The following is a 21,424-nucleotide window of genomic DNA, read 5'->3' on the forward strand; positions in this document are numbered from 1 at the left end:
AGCGTTCTGTATTTTTTAGATCCCAGAAGATGATGTGGTTCTGTGATAGTGATCTCTTACACTTTACCATTGACATAAACAGGTCACAGAGCCTGCAGAAGCTTATGCAGGAGTCAGGAGCAATCTCTCTCTCTTTTTTTTTCTGGGTCACAGTCAGATTTTATCGAGTCAAGCTATCTAACTGAACACAAACCATGTGACAGGACCCAAACAGTGTGAATTAAAAATGAAGCAGGATGGGGCCAGGTTTGTCTCAGGCCAGTGCTGCTAAAGGGATAAGTTTCAGACCTCACCTGAATACAAAATCATTATTTTTCTCCCACATTGACAGAAGTCTCTCTTTCAAGGAGGAAAGAAAAATTTGAGAATAAACAAAACAAAACAAAACAAAACAAAAAACCACGCACACACGAATCTAGTTTCATGCTAGATGTATCTGTTGTGAAGCCATATGTTGGTTAAATAGGAAAAGTCAGGTGAGTTAAAGTCTCGTGGCAGCCTGATTTAAACCATGGCTACACAAACCAGAGCCCTGTCCAGATCTCAGGAAAGTGAATTATATATAATAACACTTACAGTTTCCTAGTACTATTAGATTTGCCTTCTTACATAAATGCTTAAGTTATGATAAAAAACAGGGCCATGTCAGTTCCTTTCAGTCTCAGCACATTTGCTATTAGCATAAGAAATGCTGCTTATGGCAGAGCTAGTCGGGCTTGAAATTTCTGAATTAATGGATTTGATTTCCTCTTGAGACAAACCATCAGCCTTGCAGTAATGGAAATAGATATAGTTGGTAAAACAAATAAAAAGCTGGCATGCAGATAAAATGGGTTTCAGTTTAAAATAGTAATGTTGTAATTGAAGTGAACAATTACAGGGTTGCTCCTAGGCACAAAAGAAATACCATGAAAATGAAGCAATGTTTTTAAGTATAGTCATTTCATGAAAATGTAGAGCTGCAGATGTCATTGTCTGCCAAAGGGAAAACTATACTTATTCTTCTATACAAAGATCATTTAATAACATTTGGCTAATTTTAATAATAATTGCTAATATTAACCCTATATTTCACCGGGAGTTTGAAGACAAAGGCTTCCCGCCCCCGCCCCGTTCTTTCCCTTCAGTTGGTACAGCGCCAACAAGATCAAGTTCCTGTAAAAAGCTATTGGCAATGAACTAGCAGAAATCCCCATCCGGCAGCAGCCTTCTCCTTTCTAATGTCTTATTTCTCTTTCTTTGTCAAGCATCTTTTATCCGAAATGGAGCCCGTTAGCTGGCAATTGGAGGTGCAGGAGGGGCTGAGAATAAAGGAGGGGATGGAGAGTGGGAACCCCAGGACAGGGATGTAGGCTATGGAATGTGCACGTCTGATCCCCTTCACTTCTGTTTTTTTTTTTTGGTCTGTTTCAACTTGTCTGTGAACCATATGAAATTCAGAACAGAAACTTCCATTTTTAGAACTTGAAATCTTTTCCTATTCATACACACACAAGCTGAGGCAGCCAGGGCCAGGGCCACAGGATGTCACAGGAAACATAAGTGTCTCATTGAATGTGAAAAGGCAGTGACACAAATACACTTTAACAAAATGCTCAGCTGGGTCCCAGCCCACTGCTTGGCCCTCCTTCCTGCTCCTCGGTTTTACTGCATCACAGGAAGAGACAGGCACTCTGTTTCCTCCTCAGGTTTTAGTAATTAAAACAATATTGAAGCTCTGTGAAATTCTGTTTGGAAATACACTGTGCTTTGTTCCCTGTGACGCTGACTGCTGCATGCAGCCCAATTGGCTCATTTGGCATCTCTTTATCCAGGGAAGCACTTCTCCTGGGTTAGTTTTTGTTTTTGTTTTTGTTTTTCGCATCACAACATTGAAGAAGCCACAGAGGAGTCAGAAAATGAAAGTCTTCCCTAACAAAGGACTGAGCTGTGACTTCTTAAAAGGTTAAATCAACCGGTTGTGTGTCTTGGAGTGAAGCAGGGAGAAGCTTCCCTTTTTAGTCAGCCAGTTAGAATAATTCGTTTCCTAACGCAGCCTACCTGTGACAGTCACAGGTGACCTCCCAGCCTGCTAAGCTCGGATGATTTCCCCTTCCCATTGCCCAAGTACAACTCCTGCCAGAAGGCAAATGTACCGCAAGCCGGAGACATACCTGTAGTGCAGGGGAAAAGCAGCCTGTCTACAGATGTCGTTTTAAAGCCTCGCACGGAGATTTTACTGCTTTCTTCACACTCTCACACTTACATAAATACACTCACACAGTACAAGCAAGTTCCTGAGACTCCCAAGTGTTTCTCTCCCATTAGGAGACATTTTAAAACAAATTAGCACCCTCCCCCAAAAGCCTATTGGCCTAACTGTGTTTATTACTTTGTTTGCTGTTTTGAAAGCTTTTCCTATAGGCTTCAAATAAGACCGGGGAGTTCCTGCAAAATGAAGCACACCCTTAGTCTGTTGAGGAATACACACATCCGACAAAGACTTAGATCTTTTTTTTTTTCCCTCCTCTTGACACAGCGGCTGGTGACACATAAATGTACTTTTTTCTTTTGACAGAGTAATAAAAATCTCATTATCTCTGAATAGGCAGCAATTTCGTTATCTAATCTTTTTACCAAAAGGTTAGTTAATTAATCAGAAACAAATCCTGATTATGATTTCAATGGAATTAGAAAGACAAATCACCAGAGTACAGCTAAATAGGGCAGGCCTGCGGTTTCACCTGCCTCATCGCCAGGCAGGCCCCGTGATTGTCAGGGCTCCTTCAGGAAGACAGCCTTCGCGACAGCAGCCAGCAGATGGCTGCTCCGAGCGGCCAGCCTGCCTCGGCTCTAACGCCTGTGATCCCATTACCTCAGTGAATCCGTTACCAGGGTAACTGTTAAATTGCTGTGAAAGGCATGGTAATAAAGTAACCTGTCACATTGGCAATAAAAGGAGCAGAATTTTCCTGTTCACTGAACTTTGCAGCTCATCAATACTCACTTGATGGAGAAATTCCCTACTACTCCTGGGTCAGCCACAGGAATCCTTCCACAAGGCTTCTGAAATGCAAACTTTAGTTCATGTAAACACAAGGAAGATATAATTAAAAGCTGGATTCTTAGCTGCACAGAGCTAATGCATCCGTCTTTTCTGTGGAAGGTTATGGGAGCTTGAAGAACATCAGATTGCTCCCTTTGTTGTTGTTTTTTTTAATTTAAAGCATGCTAGATAAAAATAACCTTTGCGGGTGTAAGACAGCTGTGATTAATTCAAGTCTGGGAAAACAAAGCCCACAGAAAAAAAAAAATCTCATGTTCCTAAAATCTGTCTTTCTTTTTCAGATCCTATTTTATTGGCTGTTTTCATTAAAGGGTCATGGTACTTTAAAAATGATTTGAATTTAAGCATTTAAAAGAAAGAATGGAAAACCTCGTTTTCACAAGCATGAAGAGTTGGAAACAATCCCCCTCCTGCTACCCAACGTGACAGTTAGGGTCCATCAGCTATAACTGCAAAGAGATAATGTGCACTGAACATAGCATAGGACTGTGTCTCCCCCTCCTTCTGGAAATGCCCTTCAAGGGTTTCTGTGTCAACGATTTGAGTGGTGACACCACCAGGTATAAAATTTGCTACAATTAACTGAGGTTCTTTGAGGTAAGAAAAGAGAATAGCAAACACTCTCTCAGCATTAAAGAATAAGAAATAAGCAGAAAACCCCATTTACCTCAATTACATTTTGCAGCCAGCCCTATGAAAATACATGGAAAGCGGGGTATATCTATCTAGCCCTCATTATTAGCCATTTGCAGACTTCACGCTTTTGGCTCCATTTGGTGCTGTCATTAATTAGGCAGTGTTAACCTTAGAAGACTTAGGAGCTTGCCTATTGAAATAACGTTGGGCACGGTTCTCTTTCTCCCTCCCTCCCTCCGTTTGACTTGCAAGTGCTTACAGCTTGTTATTAAAAAACTGACACTATTTCTTTGACCAGCCAGCAAGCAGACATGAACCGTACTTCTAGCGGTAATGGCAACCCATGAAACGGAACGCCTCCAAGCAGGAGTCGTCCTCATTACAGGGTGTTCAGTGTGGGGTTACAGCAGAGCCTCGCTGGCTGGCCACACCACCCCGGGCCTTCCACTGGTATCTTAGAGATCACAGTGCTTTTCAGAATGACGTGGCAATGCACTGCACGTGGAAAAGTGGATGAGTTTCCAGCCAAAATCAGGGAAATGAAAGCTATGGCTTTATGATATCCAAATTTGTTTTAAAACTGAAATGTTTTCTGTCCTGTTGAAAGTAATTCTCAAACGTTGAGTCACAACACACACACACACACACACACACACCCCATAATACAAAATGTGTATTTTACTGCCCATACTGGGTAGGCGAGAAAGAAACAGAACTACAGAGGTAACTACTTGTGAACAAACCCAAAACCCACCAAGGGTATGCTATCATGCCTGTGAAGGTTTTCCCTGGGTGTCAGGATAGGAGAAAGTCTTTTTTTACACCAGGGATTGTCTAGCTAAATTTGGAAAAATAGAACCAATATAAATAATCACCAAAACTGAACAAGACCTTTAGATCAGATGCTGTGATACCAATGGGCCAGTGGATTGGATGTGAGAAAATGGGAAATGGTGGCCTTGTGGTCAACTGGATAATCCATTTTCTCTCTAAAAAGAACAATATTTATCATTCAACTGCCATCTTTTGTTTCCATGTAGCTGAGGGGAGTCCACCCTTGTCAAATCTCTTGACTTGCAAGAGAGCCCCCAAACAAGAACTTTTATTAGAAAATTTCAATTTTTAAAGTCCACTTGTATTAGTTTCCTAGGGCTGACAAAGTACCACCGATTTTGTTTGGTGTTCTAAACAACAGAAATTTATTTTCTCACGATTTTGAAAGCTAGAAGTTGGAGATCAAAGTGCTGGCAGGGTTGGTTTCTTCTGAGGCCTCTCTCCCTGTCTTGTAGATGTTCATCTTCTCCTTATGTCCTCACATGGTCTTCCTTTGGTGTCTGTGTTCTAATCTCCTCTTCTTGAAGGACACCAGTCATATTGGATTAAGGTCCATCCTAATGACCTCATTTTAGCTTAATCATCTCTTTAAAGACCCTATCTCCAAATACAGGCACTGAGGTTCTGAGGGTTAGGACTCCAATATATGAATTTTGTGGGGAACACAATTCCGTCCATAATACCAGTGTAGGCCAAAGCCAACTTCATTGCAAAATAAATCCTGGCAATGATAGTAATTACACAATGCTTGCAACGTGAAAGGCACAGTTGTGGGCCGTTTTACCTTATAAACATATTGAATTCTCACAGCATCCCTATGAGGCAGGTAATATGATCTCTCCTTTATAGATGAGACCTAAAGGCAGAGAGAGATTAGCTCACTCATGCAGTAATCTGATCGAGAGAGGACGGGGATCCAAGCAGTATCACAGACGTCCAGACTGCAGTTTCTGTTTAGATAGTTCAGAACTTTCATGGTGAGAAAATGCCCTACTATGACCTTGGACTTAGAGAATAGAAGGCACTTAACCGATGAGAGTCAGGGTCATAATCTCTAGAAACGCAAATCACCCTCATAAGATCAGGCTTATATAAATGTCCCATGGATGCACATCTATTCTCACACCAGTGGGTTTTGTCAGACCTTTATGCTGAATCAATTTGAAATAACAAAGTACTCTTTATCATCTAGAGAAGATACAGGGATTGAAGAAAAGCAAAATTTGATTAACTTCATGCTCTGGAGCAAAAGATATCAGCAAGACTCTCTGAGTATCTGGGATAATCACCAAGACGAAGCTGGAAACTTTCTGGAAACTCTATAATTTGTGTTTGTTTTGGCCACTGTTGTTGCTTGCCCCTTCACCCACCATGAGTATGAAAAATGAAATTGAAAAAAGAAAGGTCTAAGTCAATTTATTTTCCAGATCTCTATAGAAAGGATAACTTGGAGAGACTAGATCCTATTTAGAAGCTAGTCTTGGGAGACCAGGACCCTAAGACACAGTGGTAGCCTTAAAGAGTAAAAATCTGCCCAGATTTTACATAAAAACCCAAATTCTGTGAGAAAGAGGTTGGAATGTCACAACTGATAGCTGAGACTTAGATAGGTAGAGACACCATAAGGCATCTTCCTATATATTCTCTTTCTCTCTCTCTCTTTTTCACAGCTTTGTGGAAGGGTACAGCAATAGAAAAAAATAGGTTTTTCAGTTTCTCTTCCTAGTCCAATGAAATGAAGCGATTTCTCCACAGGGCCCATTATGCCTAGTTAATTGATTTTCCTAATTGGGCATTTTGGAAAAACAATTGAGCTCTGTGAACTTTCGGATATTTTTCGCACTGGAGACTTAAGAGGCACACACCCAATGTTCTTTGCATGTTTAGACTATGTTATCAGAGTACAGATTATGGCAAGTTTTTTCATACCTTCTATTTACATACAATTTTCTTCCCTGAGTAGTTTTTTTTTTTTTTCACTTCTTGTGTGCTTGCACTATGACAATTCAGGGAATTGCAATTCTGGTTGGAGCTTCTGAAACTCAGCAGTTTGAGGCTATAATGTCTAAAACCATTATCACAGGTCCAAACAGGACTGCCATAATGGTGATGTGGACCAACCTAGAGCAAGCTCTCTTTCCCTTAATGCAAGAAAAGATTTGCCAAACAGTTATTTGATCATCCTAATTACCTTGGCTGAAATCATGTCTCAGACTGAAGAGGAACAAGCATAAGGAAGGCGGAAGGGAATCAGTGAGACAATTTTGATTTGATGTATTAACTTAAAATACAAAGGTATTTTAGAACAGGTTTTTCTTTGGACTCAAATCCTCTTTTAAACAAGGTATGCTAAAAAAGACTTATTTACTAGCACTTAATATATGGGAATTTGCCAGGTATTCTCCGAGGCTATTATTTTTCCTCCTAGCTACTATTTACTGCAATTTGGTCACAAGGTGACAAGTCAACTGCAGGGCTTTGAAACAATGTTATGCTAAGACACCTTAGCTGTCTGCTTACAAGTTTTCAAAACAGGATAGTTATGCATGCAAGTGAGTGGATGAAAAGTACATTCATGTATGTGTATGTGTGTAGTGGAAAGACTGGGGAATGCATTATATATTATACTGTAATAATATTATTTATTTCTGGATAGTAGGGTTATAGGTAATCGTTCTTTTATCCTATGTTCATTTATTATTTTCCAACAGTAAATACAGAGATATGTTTATAGACGACTCCCACATCTGTTTCCCCAGCCTCAACATTTAAACCATCAGTTGTTTCCATCTCTCATCTAGATCCCTTGTCCTGGAGGTTCGGCTAAACTCAAAAGATTCTAAACTGAACTCATTATAGTATCCAGGAATTCCTGTTTCCCCTCTTTCTGTTCATACAATCATTTTCCGTTTGGCTACTCAAATCTAAAGTCTGGCAAGTCTAAAGTCACTCTTGGCTTCTGGTCTCTTGCTTCTCACAAGTGATCAGTCAAGTTTAGTGGGTTGTATCCCCTCAGGGTCCACACATCATAGTATTCCCCTCTTTTAACGACAGGACTAACACCCCATTCTCTGTTATTTCTTATGCAAAGTCCCACATAAGAAATCAGTCAACTGGCTTTATATTTTTAAAACATTTTTTTTTCTCAAGTTAAGATATTTGTAGAGTTATAAAGAGTTCTGTCACGACCTCAACTGGGGTTAAACATATCATAGAAAGTATTTTCCTTAGATGTACTGAATAATGATGAATAATGTTCCTGATCTGTAATTTTTTTTTTTGAGAGTGTAGGTATTTTGAGCTGTAATCTTCATCCAGGATAAAGATAGTGCTAGTTTGCCATATCTGGTATTCTAAACATGTTCTTCTCTGGATTTCACACTATCTACTAGAACTTTCTACTAAATAGTTGAACAAAAGATTAAAAAATGTATTCTATGAAAATTCATCCATACAGCCAAACATAGGTAACCATCGTAATTGAAATCATTTTAATTTTCAGTGGGTTTGGTAAAGGAAGACGAATTTACTGAGAATCAAGCATGGACATAAAATGGACTCTGACATGGTAAACATGGTCCGCATGAATTATTAGGGCTACCTTGGTAGCAGAGTATCTATCTGATCAGTGTAAGGTTTTATTTAAAAAGAGCTAAGTGGTTCAAGTCAAAAATAGCTTTTTTCACCTTTAAGTAGTTAATGACTGGAATTTTTACAAATTATTTTATACTGGCCATACTTATAACCTTTCTCATTAAGAAAAATTAATCACTGAATTATTCAGAAATCGAATGGTTATATAATAATCAAATATAGCTATTCTGGTGGCTTCCCGTGTCTCTGGGGGCTATTAAGCAGGCAAGGAGAAATGTATCTTCCCTGTGGGATGCACTTCCAACTTTCCCAAGAAAAACATCAAAGGAACACATATGTACTTTCCTGTCTCAGAATCTGCCGACATCATCTGAATGCAATGAAGCCACAAAAAGAGATCTTCTTCCACACTGATTAAGACCTCGCTAAAAGGGAACTCTGTAATTACTGAATTCCTTTCTACCTTAAATTATCCACACTTTGCATTTAAATTTAAACATAAATATTATTTACAAAACCACTGAAATATTATTCAAATGCAACTTATTTTTCCTTTCTCTCAAACATAAAAACAAAGATCTTTAGAATTCTTTGAAATTCAATCTGGTAATGATTATTGGATTAAAACCACACTTAGAACAATTTTTCATTTAGAAATGTTTCCTATTTCTGTTTGACAGTCCAGAAGTCCAGAATGGGGGGGAAAAATGATGGGCAAAACAAAATGAAAGAAAACGAAACAAAACATGCTTGGGGATTTTGAGAAAATTGCCTTGTTATTCTTATTTGTTAAGAATATTTTTGAAAGAAAATGGTAGGAAACCCTAAATGTTAATTTGCTCTTCAGGCTGTCAGCAAATTCTGGCCAGACTACCTTCCATTAACTTACATTTTTAATTTCACCTCTCAAGGATGCTGATAACAAAACTTTTTATTTTCAGAAATAATATTCTCCCACAGCAACCTAACTTTAAAATTAATGGAGATCCTGGCTGTGTCCAAACAGTTGTTTCTCTGTGTTAACTTTGGAAATTATTGGGTGGGATCTATATTTCTTATTATCTTATTTATATGTAATAGAGGAAGTAGAAGTCCACAGACATCTAGGCTTGGAAGTGTCTCTGCCTAGATGGAGGATTTTATATATCTGGTGATTTAAGGTAATTGGTATGTATTCTATATGCTAGCAAAGCAAGTTAAGCATTATTTTCGACTTTTGCTACTTATTTTAGAAAGTGTTGGAAATAATCAGCAGCAAGATCAGAGAAGAAAAAAAGTTAATAAAGCCTCTAATGGTTTTAAACATAAGTGGTACTAGTTTTGTGTGTCTACAAAAAATTTATATTTTTAAATCATGTGCATGGAAAAGTATTCAAATTTTATATTCACTACTCGGTGTTGATTTATCTTTGTTTTGTATGCTAGAATCTAAAGTACATACAACACCTCAGGCTCAAAAGAATTTTGATTATTAGCGATTCTAAAGATTTTTCATAATATCCAATATTAAATAGAAAAAGAATAAATCTTAGTTTTTTATTGGCTCTGCTGTTTTGTAATATGAACTCAAGTTCCCTGAAGAAATGAGATGTGTCAAGCAGCACTTTAAACACAGCCTCTTAAAAACATAGGGAATGATTATTTCAGCAAGTTTTAGTTTTCAGCAGTAACATATGCAGTGGCAGCTGTGTACTGGAGCTTGGAGACCAGGGATCCTTTGGAACCCAATAAGGAAACTGTGACTTGCATGTAAAGTACAAAAGAATCGCTTTTCCCTAGTTCTAAATTATGCTGAGACTTCAGGGGGATAAAAAAGACAACGAAACATATTGCAGTTTCAGTCTGATGATCTTCTACAGAAAGCTAAGCAAATTAAGATGAAATTAATTATATGGAAAATATCCACCCCAACCCCGAAATTCTTCAAGTAATATTGAAAAATCTTCCTTTCTTGCAGCAGGCAGTGTAATGACTAGCTACATTTCTTTGCTCATTAAATAATAATATTTTTATTGTGTCTTTTCAACATTATCAAAACATTCAAGGCCATGGGAAAGACAAAGGAGAAAATTTATTCCTCAGGTGTTGACTCTATTTCGAAGTCACTCAAGCACTGCTCCCTTGCTCTGTGGCAGCTTAAGAACACTTTATTCAATTACAAGCTGTGGCCATGGGGGATCGTGTTTTAATCTGTGTATAAACAAAGGTATAAAATTAAACAGCACATTTACAGACTCTAAAGATGCTGCTTTTATAATCTGATACCAGGAATTATTGCAATCATATTACTTGCTTCCCATAATGGAAAGGAACAGGGCACATCTGCACATAAAGCCAGGCCTCCCCATTACAAATGACATAAAATTAACATGAAAATCACCACACTCTAGTAGCAAAAGCAAGAAATCTAAGAATGTCATACGGTCATGTATTTAATGTTAGCTTTTATGTATTAAAAGGGGCACATTTGCACAGTATTGCCTTTCCAAAGGACTGGACTCATTTTGTTGTATGGAAATAAGAAAATAATCAGAAAAGGTGAACTCCACTTTGTACCCACAGTCTAGTCCCATTCTAGGTAGGCTTCTGGAATCTAAAGGAGAGGACATAATTCTGTTTTTTTTTTTGAAAATGAAAATTGCTTTGGAGAAGAAATGTTGCCACAGTCAGTGTGCTAGTATCTAGATGCTAACAAGACCCCATAAAATCCCCCCACAATCTAATGACTTGTGGTAACCAACCCGCCAGCTACCTGAATCATTTAGCACACCTCAATAAAAACTGTATTTTAACATCAGATGTGATTAAGAGTTTAGGCTGGCATTCAATTAAAGTTCTCTGCATTTTGTTGTTGATGCATTTCCTTTGAGTATCAGTTTTGCATGTTTTTAAAAAAACAAGCTAATTTAAAACATCCAGGAAGAGATATTAGAAATAGTATAAAATAGCCTATAAATAATGATATTTTCCAAATTTTCAGGGCAAAGAAAAATCTCCCTGCAACATACCAAGTGCAGGAAAATATTGCCATCAGAAGATTATCAGCCTGCAGTGCTGACATACAGGTGCTAGACCACAGGGAACAGAGGAATCTGATTTTCACATGACCTTTTCTCCCTCCAAAAGGAGTGTTACATTAATTCAAATTCTCATGAAAAAAAGTCCATATAACAAGATAGATGCATAATTGGATGACCTTCTTCTTGCTCCCTAGGACAGTTCAAAAGCAGTAATTCCTACCACTGGGAAATAATCAAACAACCAGTTCCTTTCTGTAACAGAAAAGTGACAATTCATGTTTGACAAAATACCCCATCAACTCTTAAAACAATAACAGCCATATTGGAAGATGTCAGCCATACTTGGTGCCAACTTCCAACCTTTAGTACCCATTTTTTTTGGACCACAAGAACATAAGTGTGCTGGTCTCGGGTCTCACCTAGGGTCAGTCAGACCAATAGTTGGGCAGTATTTGCTAAAGTCTAACAGGCAACAGAATAAGACCAATGGAAGTCAATAATTCACACAGAAAATTACCTCAGCCTCACTGAGGCTTGCATTTGGTTCCTTTCCAACTGTAGGGCAATGGAACACCTGGGGAGATTACCCAGTGATATATTGACATCCTACGGCTGAGTACTAAGGGGATGTACTTCAAACAACTGTGCTTAAAAGAGGGAACAAATTCAACTCTCTTCACTGTAAAGAACTGGAAAACATTTCATCTCAGTATCTATTTCTCATATATGTCTATTAGATAATGCTAATATCTATACTCGATACATGATATGAATGACATAAATTAGTATAGGCATAAATGAATACTAATGGCTATACTGGAGAGAGAAAATGAATGATTTGACTTGCATTATTGATTGGTTTACAAATTATGTTTACTGTCATATAGAAATTGTGGCTGCCTTGAACACGGCTAGTTAATTTGCTCTATTAATCTGATAGCAACAGAGCTTAATTTCTCTGAGTCCTATCCAAAGTGAATATGCCTGGATTCTCTGCCACTATGGTAGTTCTGAAATGTTTCCACTTCAGCAAAACTATGAATATCTACGGCTCTAAAACATAATTATTGCAATAACTCCCCACCAGGAAATTTAATTAGTATTTCTGGGTAGAGGAGAGCATAACGTTAAGTATAACTTAAACCCTTCCATACGCCATAAAAATCTCAAAAATCACTGCTTCAAGAAAACATGTAATTCAAAGGTACCTGTTCAAGATCTTGCTATAAATAAATATTCTATGTCTGTCTTATCATCAAATGGAGTTAGGACAGAGGCATGTTGCTGGGGAAGTAGGGTAGAAAACTGACTCCAGCAGATGAAAGTCAACTTTTATTAGAAGCTGGAGATGACCTCTGAAAATCTTTACTTATAAGCAATCTGAAACGTTTGCCTTTCCTGTTGAAAACTTCTGTCGTATATGTACCATAAAAGGTATACAGTCATCAAAAACGGAAACCTGTGAGCTTTACTCAGTAAGCACAGAAAATGCAATCCAACTTCTTCTGGTTGATGCTCTATTGATAAAAACTGGCAAGTAACCTTCCCTGAACTTGTAATTAGTTTACCACGTAAAGTGTTGACAAAAGCTTTAGTTCAACACCCTGGATTTTCCCCATGCTTGGCTGAAAGAGAACAGTTCCTAGAGGCAATCGTGCTGGGTCATGAAACTAATTGTGCTTTGTGAGGGTGAAAATTCTCAATTTCCGAGCAGGGGACACCGCCGCATGACGGATGAATGTTAGAAATGTGGTATGCTGTGCTCTTTCATCTCTGTCACTGGTTATTTATTCTGACTAGGTCTCTAAATTATTCATTTTCTTTAAGCAATCAATATTAATAATCTGATTTGCTCCCTGGCATTTTTAGTCACACTTCTGTTTAACTGACTGTAAATAAAGGTCACTCAGAGGCTTCCTGCTGCTGTTCGGAATGTCCTTGCCTAATTAATTCCCAACACTTTTTTTTCCCTATGACTGTGATTAGCAGTTGCAATCAAGTTTGGCAATTAGCTGCCTCCTTGCACTGTGATTTGCTCAGTGCAAGCCCCCAAGATGAGATTCCATTAGGTCATTCAGTCATCACTCTAAAAAGAAACCTGAGGAGGGCGGATTTATTTTTCACTTCAAGGTTTACATATTTGCAGATAATTACAGAGGAGATTATTAAGCCCATCTGCCAGCTGCTTCAGTAATCTCCTTGTTTAGGGTCCTCAAATCCTGAGCACCTAGGGGAGAAGCAGAGCTTGCTGGTACTCTGCAACCAGAAAGGCTGGGGTTCCAATCCAGGTTTCACCACTTACAGGTTCTTTGACCTTGGGCCAGTTACTATCTCTGTCAATGAAGAGTGGGACTTCCTCAGGGTCTGTACTGAAGATTCAATAACACTAAGTTCATGAGTGGATTCAACAGATGTTTGTTAAGAAATGGAAACGTTCTTGGTATAGGCTGTTTTGAATAAAACATAGATGTGGTGGGCAAAGTGGATGAATATGTAAATAAATCTTTAAGGTGTGACCACCTCTGTGAGAGGAGAGAAGTGGATGTTGTGAGAGAGCATTGTACTTCGATTGGGTGGTTCAGGAGAGCCCTGCTGACAAAGGCCTTTCAGTTTCATGTGTTCCAGGAGCGAAAAAGAAGCCTGTATGTCTGTTGTACACCTTGGTAGGTAGGAGATGTAGTTGAGGGGGCAGTTTACTCATTTGGGGAATAGGATGGCAGAATGATAAGTGACTGGGTTCAAATCCCAGCTTCACCACTTATTAAACCTATGACACTGAACAAAACCATTTAACCTCTTCATGCCTCTTTTTCTACCTCATTGGATTGTTGAGGGCATTAAATATGATAATTACACATAAAGCATTCAAGCAAGACTTGAAATAGTAAGCACCTGCTGATGTTAAGTATTATCACTGGACACTGATAGTCTGGATTTTATTAATTACGGTGAGAGGGCTCAGGGGAGTGTTAATATATTTTTAAAAATCAGGGAGATTATAGTGTGAACAATAGTATTGGAAGGGAAAAAGGTAAAAACATGGATTATGATTGAAAGGCTACTTCAGAAATTCAAACTCTTGATCTAAGTTGACAAAAGTGGATACGAAAAATGTGAAAAGAGATAAAGCATACAGAGTGCCCAATATACAGTAAGAGTTCCATAAATATTAATGGTCATGACTCTGATTATTTACTCGCCTACTAATTGCCTTTTTATGTAGTTGCGCTAGTGATGATGGGTACTTGCTTAATACAGAGGTATAATCATTCACCTAAATTATTAGTTTTCAGTGACCGTCATAGTGCCAGATGCAGGAGAGCAAATGGGTTATATAATTACTCACTTTGGGTAGGTTTCTAAAAATGTGAAGATGCTGGGAGGAAGCCGCAAAGGAAGATTCATGCGTTATTATGAGGTAGCGGCCGGCGACGAGGCAGATCAAATAGGCAGCGCTGGAAGTGGGTAAGAACTAGGGAATTGTCAGGGCCTGACCCATCAAATGTGAGGTCTAAAGCAGTGAAGGACGGGGATCCAGGTCGGGAGTGAGGCAGGCTACATTATGGTTAGGAGCAGGTAAGGCCCAGGAATCAGGAGGATAGCAAGATGAGGAGCAACCAGGTCAAAGCAGAGAAGAGGTAAGATTCATCTATTCATTCATTCAACACTTATTTATTGAAGGCTTACTGTATGTCTATTTACTCTTAGAGGAGCTGGGGCTTCAGACACAAGGGACAAAAATCTGTAGCATTATGGAGCTTGCATTTTTGAATGGGAAAGCAGACAAATAAATGATAAAACAGTTAACTATTATATTAGAAAATGATAAGATAAATACAGGAAAATAAAGTAGGAACGCACTACTATTTGATGGCTTTTACATTGCCTGGTGAGATAGAAGCTACTAGAAGGTTCCAAACAGAGGAGTGACATGATTTATCTCTTAAAAAGGTTCCTCTGGCTCAGAATAGACTATATGAGGCAAAGGAGATTAGTTAAGAGGCTACTGCAAAACCTGAGGTGAGAGATGATGGTGACTGGAACATGAATGGCACAGAGCAGGGGCTGAACAAAGAGTTGGAGTATGAATGTGGTTTGCAGGTGGAGCCAGTTGGGTTTACTTCTGAATTGAAGGTGGGATGTGAGGGAAAGAGACAAGAGCCTAGTGATGGGCTGCAGCTCTAGAGAGGAGAGTTGATTGTGCCATTGCTTCTTATCTCGGCCCAAGTGAATTCACATCGATGGCTTCTATCCATGGATAGAAGTTTTGCACCATGGAAATCAGCAAACTCAACAAATAATTTTTTTTTTTTCCTAGAGACTTGACTGTGGAACATTTACCAGTGCCTTACCGGATGATTTCAAAGGTTACACTAACACTTCTGGCCTGAGCAATTGGAAGGAGGGAGTTGCTATCAACGAAGATGGAGAATGCTTTGCATGTACCACATTTATGAGGGGGACATGTGGAGTTAAATTTTGGATGTTTAAGGAGAAGGGGCTTTGAATTTGGGTGTCAGCAGCATATATGTGGGACTTAAACTCAGGGGGTCAGATGAGATCAAGAACTGGTTTCTGGAGCACTTAGACATTAAGAGATAGCAGATGAGGAGGGACCAGGAAAGGAGTATGAGAAGTAGGTGTCTGTGAGGGATGCATGGTTTCAGAGGTGTGCTATGTCATCAAAGCGAATCTGATTATTCACAAGAAAATCATACGTTGTCATCATCTTTCAGACCCTCTGCTGGGCCTGAGCAGGAAAGTGTATTTTGGGACTTAGGGGTGGGTTTGAAGGTAGAGGTCTTGGTTTGCATAGTGCATGGGAGGCAATCATATCCCAAAGGAGATATACACATCTATAGGTTGGCTCCAAGAGTAACTGGAGGGAATTGCTGTAAGGAGGGAAGAGTTCCTGGAAAGCATTTAATTGTTTGGGAGGGTTTGCAAATTATCAGAAGCATTTTGAAGACAGCAAATTCCCTTTGGCAAAGTGTTCTCTCCAAAGTGTCTAAATGGGCATGCCCAAGAAAAGTACATGCCCTGTACTTTTCTAAGAAAACCGTAACATTAAGGACTGAAGGAGGAGCTTACTTTTACTGCTGGCACTGGAGCTCCCTCTTTTCCTGACAGCTGTGAGCCAAAGCAAGTATGCCCCTGCATGAGCAAGTCTCCTTTTGCCTTTCTGTTCTGTTAAGCTTGTTCATCTAATCTCACAGGGGATCTGACAGCTTCCTCCAGCTCCTAAAGCAATTGTTTAGCACTCACTGAAAAGCCCAGTGAGAGAGAAGAAAGATGCTGATGGCGGCTCACATGCAGAGAACTGCCATGGGCTACGTGGGCAACGTCGGCCTGATCCCCAAGTGTCTAATGCACAGAATGAGGACTAGAAGTAACAATTCCAACACTCTGTCTTTATGACAGCTCATCTAATGAATGCAAATGTTCAGCATAACCCATTTGCTGGACAGTGGATGATTCATATCATGGGGATGTGTTACAGAAAATGTCAAGTGCTTTGAATTTATGGACTGCATATACAGTTCATGTGGCTATATTCTCTTCTTCTTGACATACAGAACAGGTGATAGGTATCTTCCCTAGCATATCCTTTGTGGATTGGAATGACATTTTGACAATCTACACAATTTTGCCCTCAGATAAGCTCATCTTTTTTGTGCTCACTAGATAATCAAAAGATTCTTTTCCCCCAACTGGACATTTTCTCCAGCAACAATCCAAGGCAGAAGACCTGTTAGAGAAGCTATTTCCACAGAGGACCCTGTAACTTAGGGAACTTGTCACCACCTGCTCACGAATGCTGCTCATACAGCTGATCTTCAGAACCGCCCCCTCTTCTGTCCTAATGTCTCAGCCACTGACTGCTCAAGGCTGACCATTTCAGCCTTCTCTGGAGGGCAGGTATCTGCAAGGACTTGCTCCTCCCTACCTACTACGCACCTGGTCTTCCTGATGAAACCCAAAGCTGTCCTGATGACCACAGGAAAATAAGAGGTTAAATTAGATTCTGGATTCCAGGACTAATAGACGTTTTTGTCCAACAGAATTTTCTTTGAGGAAGAAAATGCTCTACGTTTGCATTACCTAATATGATAGCCACTAAGCATATGTGGCTACTGAGCAATGGAAATGTGGGTAGTCTAACAGGAACTGAATTTTTCTCTTTTTTTGTGGTACGTGGGCCTCTCACTGCTGTGGCCTCTCCCGTTGCAGAGCAACAGGCTCCGGAGGCGCAGGCCCAGCTGCCATGGCTCACGGGCCCAGCCGCTCCATGGCATGTGGGATCTTCCCGGACCGGGGCACGAACCCATGTCCCCTGCATCGGCAGGCGGACTCTCAACCACTGCGCCACCAGGGAAGCCCAGGAACTTAAATTTTTACTTTATTTTATTATAATTAATTTAAATGTTTAATTACCACATGTTCCCAAGGGTTATCCTATTGGGCACACAAATAGATGCAAAGTCTCCTAGGTCTCTTTTCTAAGCCTTGAAAAGCTTATTTCAGTTCTTAATGGAAACTCTCAGCAGTGAGGTTTCCCCTGAGAATCCCCTTAGGATAGGCCTCAATAGAGAAATCCGTGGTCTCAGCAGCTAAGTTCTAAGGACTTTGTGTTCACTCCATTTCCAAGGTGCCAGACCATTCAGGCATCTTAGCTGTCCTAACATTAGACGTTTAGGACCTGAGATTATATGACTCCAAGAATCCTTATCGTTATTTCACGTTACCTCCTGGGGCACAATTCTGTAATGTGAATAAATGATGCCCTCTGGAGTCATGCACCACTGGTGTTACACAAAACATCTGATGAAATTTTCAAGATAGAAGGGAAAGAAGTCTCCTGCTTTTGTGGGTTTTCTCTGTGATCATGGGTCAGGGAAGGGGAAACAGTGCAAGAGGCAGAGTAAGGGTGGGGCATCCTCCCTGAACTGTGCTCCCACTTCATTTTGGACATGTCACATTTCTAGCCCCCTTGTGTGTGTGCACATCCTGATTGCCTCAAACCATGTGTCTCTCAAGATAAGAGAAGATCTAGGAGCCAGATATGACTTGCTGTGTGACTGAAGGCCGGTCACTCAGATCTCTCCCTCGGTGAGTCAGCTTTGGTCCTTGGGATCATGGAAAAGCACATCCCCTGAGTTCTCGAGTCCTGGATTTTCCATTTATGGGGTAAATCAGCTTCACTGAAGTTTAAGTTGAGAGAGCCAAATAAAATGATGGATGTAAAATATTAGTAAGTATGTTATTAAGAGCAGAAAAATCATCTTCTGGAGCTATAGGCTATGCGTCCTCTCTAGGAGCTAAAGTTTGCTTTTCAGGGTCAGTGATATGAGATCTAGGGCAGGATGGATGAAGAAAGTAGAATGGAGCCAGGACGAACTGCACTGCCCCGCTCTCTCCACCCTTTTTGGCCTAGAGCCTAGTCAGTGGTAATTTATCAGGTGGCTTTAGTGTCTGCTTTCACTACAGCTTTCATGGGGACCCCTTCACCCCTTTGCCTCCTTCTGTCAACCTCTTCAAACTATTCTTTGTCTGCAGCTGCTCCACTTGGTCCTTCACCTGCTTCAAATGCTTTGATCCAGATGCCATGGAACCGTTGAAGATGGTGACTTTGGCTACTTAGGCTTCAATGGGCTGAGTAGGGGCTGAATCTTTGGCACAGGGTTCAGGACCCACTTGTGGGGCCTCAACTGCAGGTGTCCCTGGAGGAGGTATCCAAGGCTCTGCCAAGTCAATGAACATGACCATGTGGTACCCCATTCTGATGGTTAAACTGCATCAAGGATAAAACTGCACGTCACAATCAAGCATGGTTGACAGAAGTCACTGTGGTCTCCTTCACTAGAGAGGGCAATGCCATGTCTGAGGACATCCATGCAGATGTTTTCTTTGTGCTCAAAGAAAAGTCCATGAATGCTTTTGCCAAGATGGCACCAATGTGCTCTACAGTGCCCTGATCATACACAATGGGATGGGGCCTGAATCGGCGTTGAGTGTGTGTACGGGGAAGAGGGAACATTTCTATTCCTTCCCACAACCTGGTCCATTCTTTCCTCTTTTCACTCTTTTGTTTCTTTTCCTACTCACACTACACCTGGCTTCTTCCTTGTTATTTGCCCTATTTTTTCCCCAAGCACTGTTGATGGCTAAGAGAATCCTGTGCTCTGCAATTATGTCATCAAGGCAGGCCCAGTGAAGATAGACTGTGGAGAGGCTTCCCATCCCCAAGGTACCCACCCAATGGGGATAAACCATCGTCTTGTATAGTTACTTCCCAGAAAGACTGACACAACAGATCTCTGAGCAGTATCTACCCTGTTCCCAGGCTCTCGTCTCCTGTACCTCACAGCAATACCCCTTCCATCTCCAACACATGTACACCCAACCAATGCCTGCTCTATTCTATATTCACTGGCCACTGGCTACTATTATTATAAGTATTTAAAAAAAATCACTGTTTTCAGGAGAAAGTTCCTATCCATGATCCGCTTCAGAGCTGGGCTGTCATGGAATGAGAGAGCTGGCCTCAGCCAGGAATCAATTATCATGGCCCTAGGTTTGAATCCAGTTCCCATCTAGTTGCTGGAGAATGACCTGCATACTACTCGAAGATGTAGTCCAAGCCTGTAAATAGCATGTTCCCCTTCCCCTCCTATCTTTGCTAAAACATTTCCTCTGCTCCTTCTTCCCTTAGGCCTTCCCCACTTGAGGAAAGAAAAGCAGAGAAGAGGCATTATCTTACCATCACTCCCATCCTGGGTCCATAGTGTCCAGTAGATAGTCACAGTTACTATACACATATTCACACACACGTACCACTCACACAGAGCTGTCTGCATGCTCTCTAGCGTTGAGACAGAAGGGTGTTGAGACAGTCTGTGATTAGGGCCATTGAGCATGAGTCGTTTTCATTTGGGTGGGAGATAAACAGGCCCATAGAAACCTTTCTGAGAGTACCTCCCCCCCACCCAACTACACACACAGCTCTCGGAACTGCAAGCTTCCTACTACTTTGAAGTATGTACAAGGGTGGAAGACAGGCATAGTGGTGAACAGCAATATATAATTTCATTAAGGCTAAGCTAAGAGGTGGGGAATAGGACCCATCTCCCAGATTCATTAGGAAGGGAAGGGGCAGCTATTCCCCCCGACAAAGATTCAGGGTCATGAATTCTTCCCACCTTTCTGAAGTCATGCTTAGTCACCCCTAAACTTCCAGTTTCCACTTCTGTGATATGTAAAGCTACTTGGTCTCCTACCCTTCCTAGAGTCTGAGTGGGGAATTTCTGGCCCTATTATGTCCGTGTAACCCCACCTACCATCTATAGCTGTGTTCAAGGAACAGGGGAGAGACTGTTAAGCCAGGTCTTGGGATTGGGTCTTTTTTGATTTTCTCACTTTGATAAGCCCCTAAATGCTTTTTATATTAGGCTTTTAAAGTAAAATTTTTTGAGGGTATGACAGTGTTCTGAAAAAGGAATTAAGTATTTAAGACATATGACGTGATGACTTGCAAACAATTCTATGAAGCACATGATTATGAAGGTAAATTTACAAAACTGTAATACAGTAGTAGGTAGATTAAAGTTTCATATTAATGTTGAAATAAATAAATTGTGCATTGTAGATATCACTGTAACTTGTGCTGTTTGCATAAAATATTTAAATAAACATATTATAATGGTACATCTGGGCATTAAAAAAAGCCATTCAAATTGAATCAATCCACTGACACTGACTAGATCTGACTAAATCTGACTCCGATGGTGATATGTTTATCTGTAAAACAAGTCTGACATGGGCATGATAAGGCAACAATAGTATCTCACAAGAAGCAAATGTTAAAGTGACATGTCTTAAAAATAATAAAGTTGCATTTTATGAAAAATATATTTTATACTGCTTCAGTTTTTAAATTTAAATTAGGTAGAATTTATAATTCAATTCCTCAGTCACACCAGCCACATTTTAAGTTCTCAGTAGCCACATGTGAACAGCACAGGTCTAGAAGAAAGCACGAATGATGTAGGCTGGTGAGTTACAGAGCCACAAAGAAATGACGTCACCTACGAGGTGAGGAATAAGACCCGTAAAAAATCCTAGGATGCTCGCTTCCTGATAGATAGTTGCTATGGAGTCATAAAATCCACAGTACTCGGATTCTCTGTCAATGAATTGTACCATAGCTCTCAGAGTGATCATGTGGAAGGGATGTGTGATGAGAGTAGCAGCAGAATGAGCCATCACCTCTCGAGTTGTCTCCTTGATAACTTGG

This window comes from Pseudorca crassidens, chromosome 3 (assembly GCF_039906515.1).
Source record: "Pseudorca crassidens isolate mPseCra1 chromosome 3, mPseCra1.hap1, whole genome shotgun sequence".
NCBI lineage: Eukaryota > Metazoa > Chordata > Mammalia > Artiodactyla > Delphinidae > Pseudorca > Pseudorca crassidens.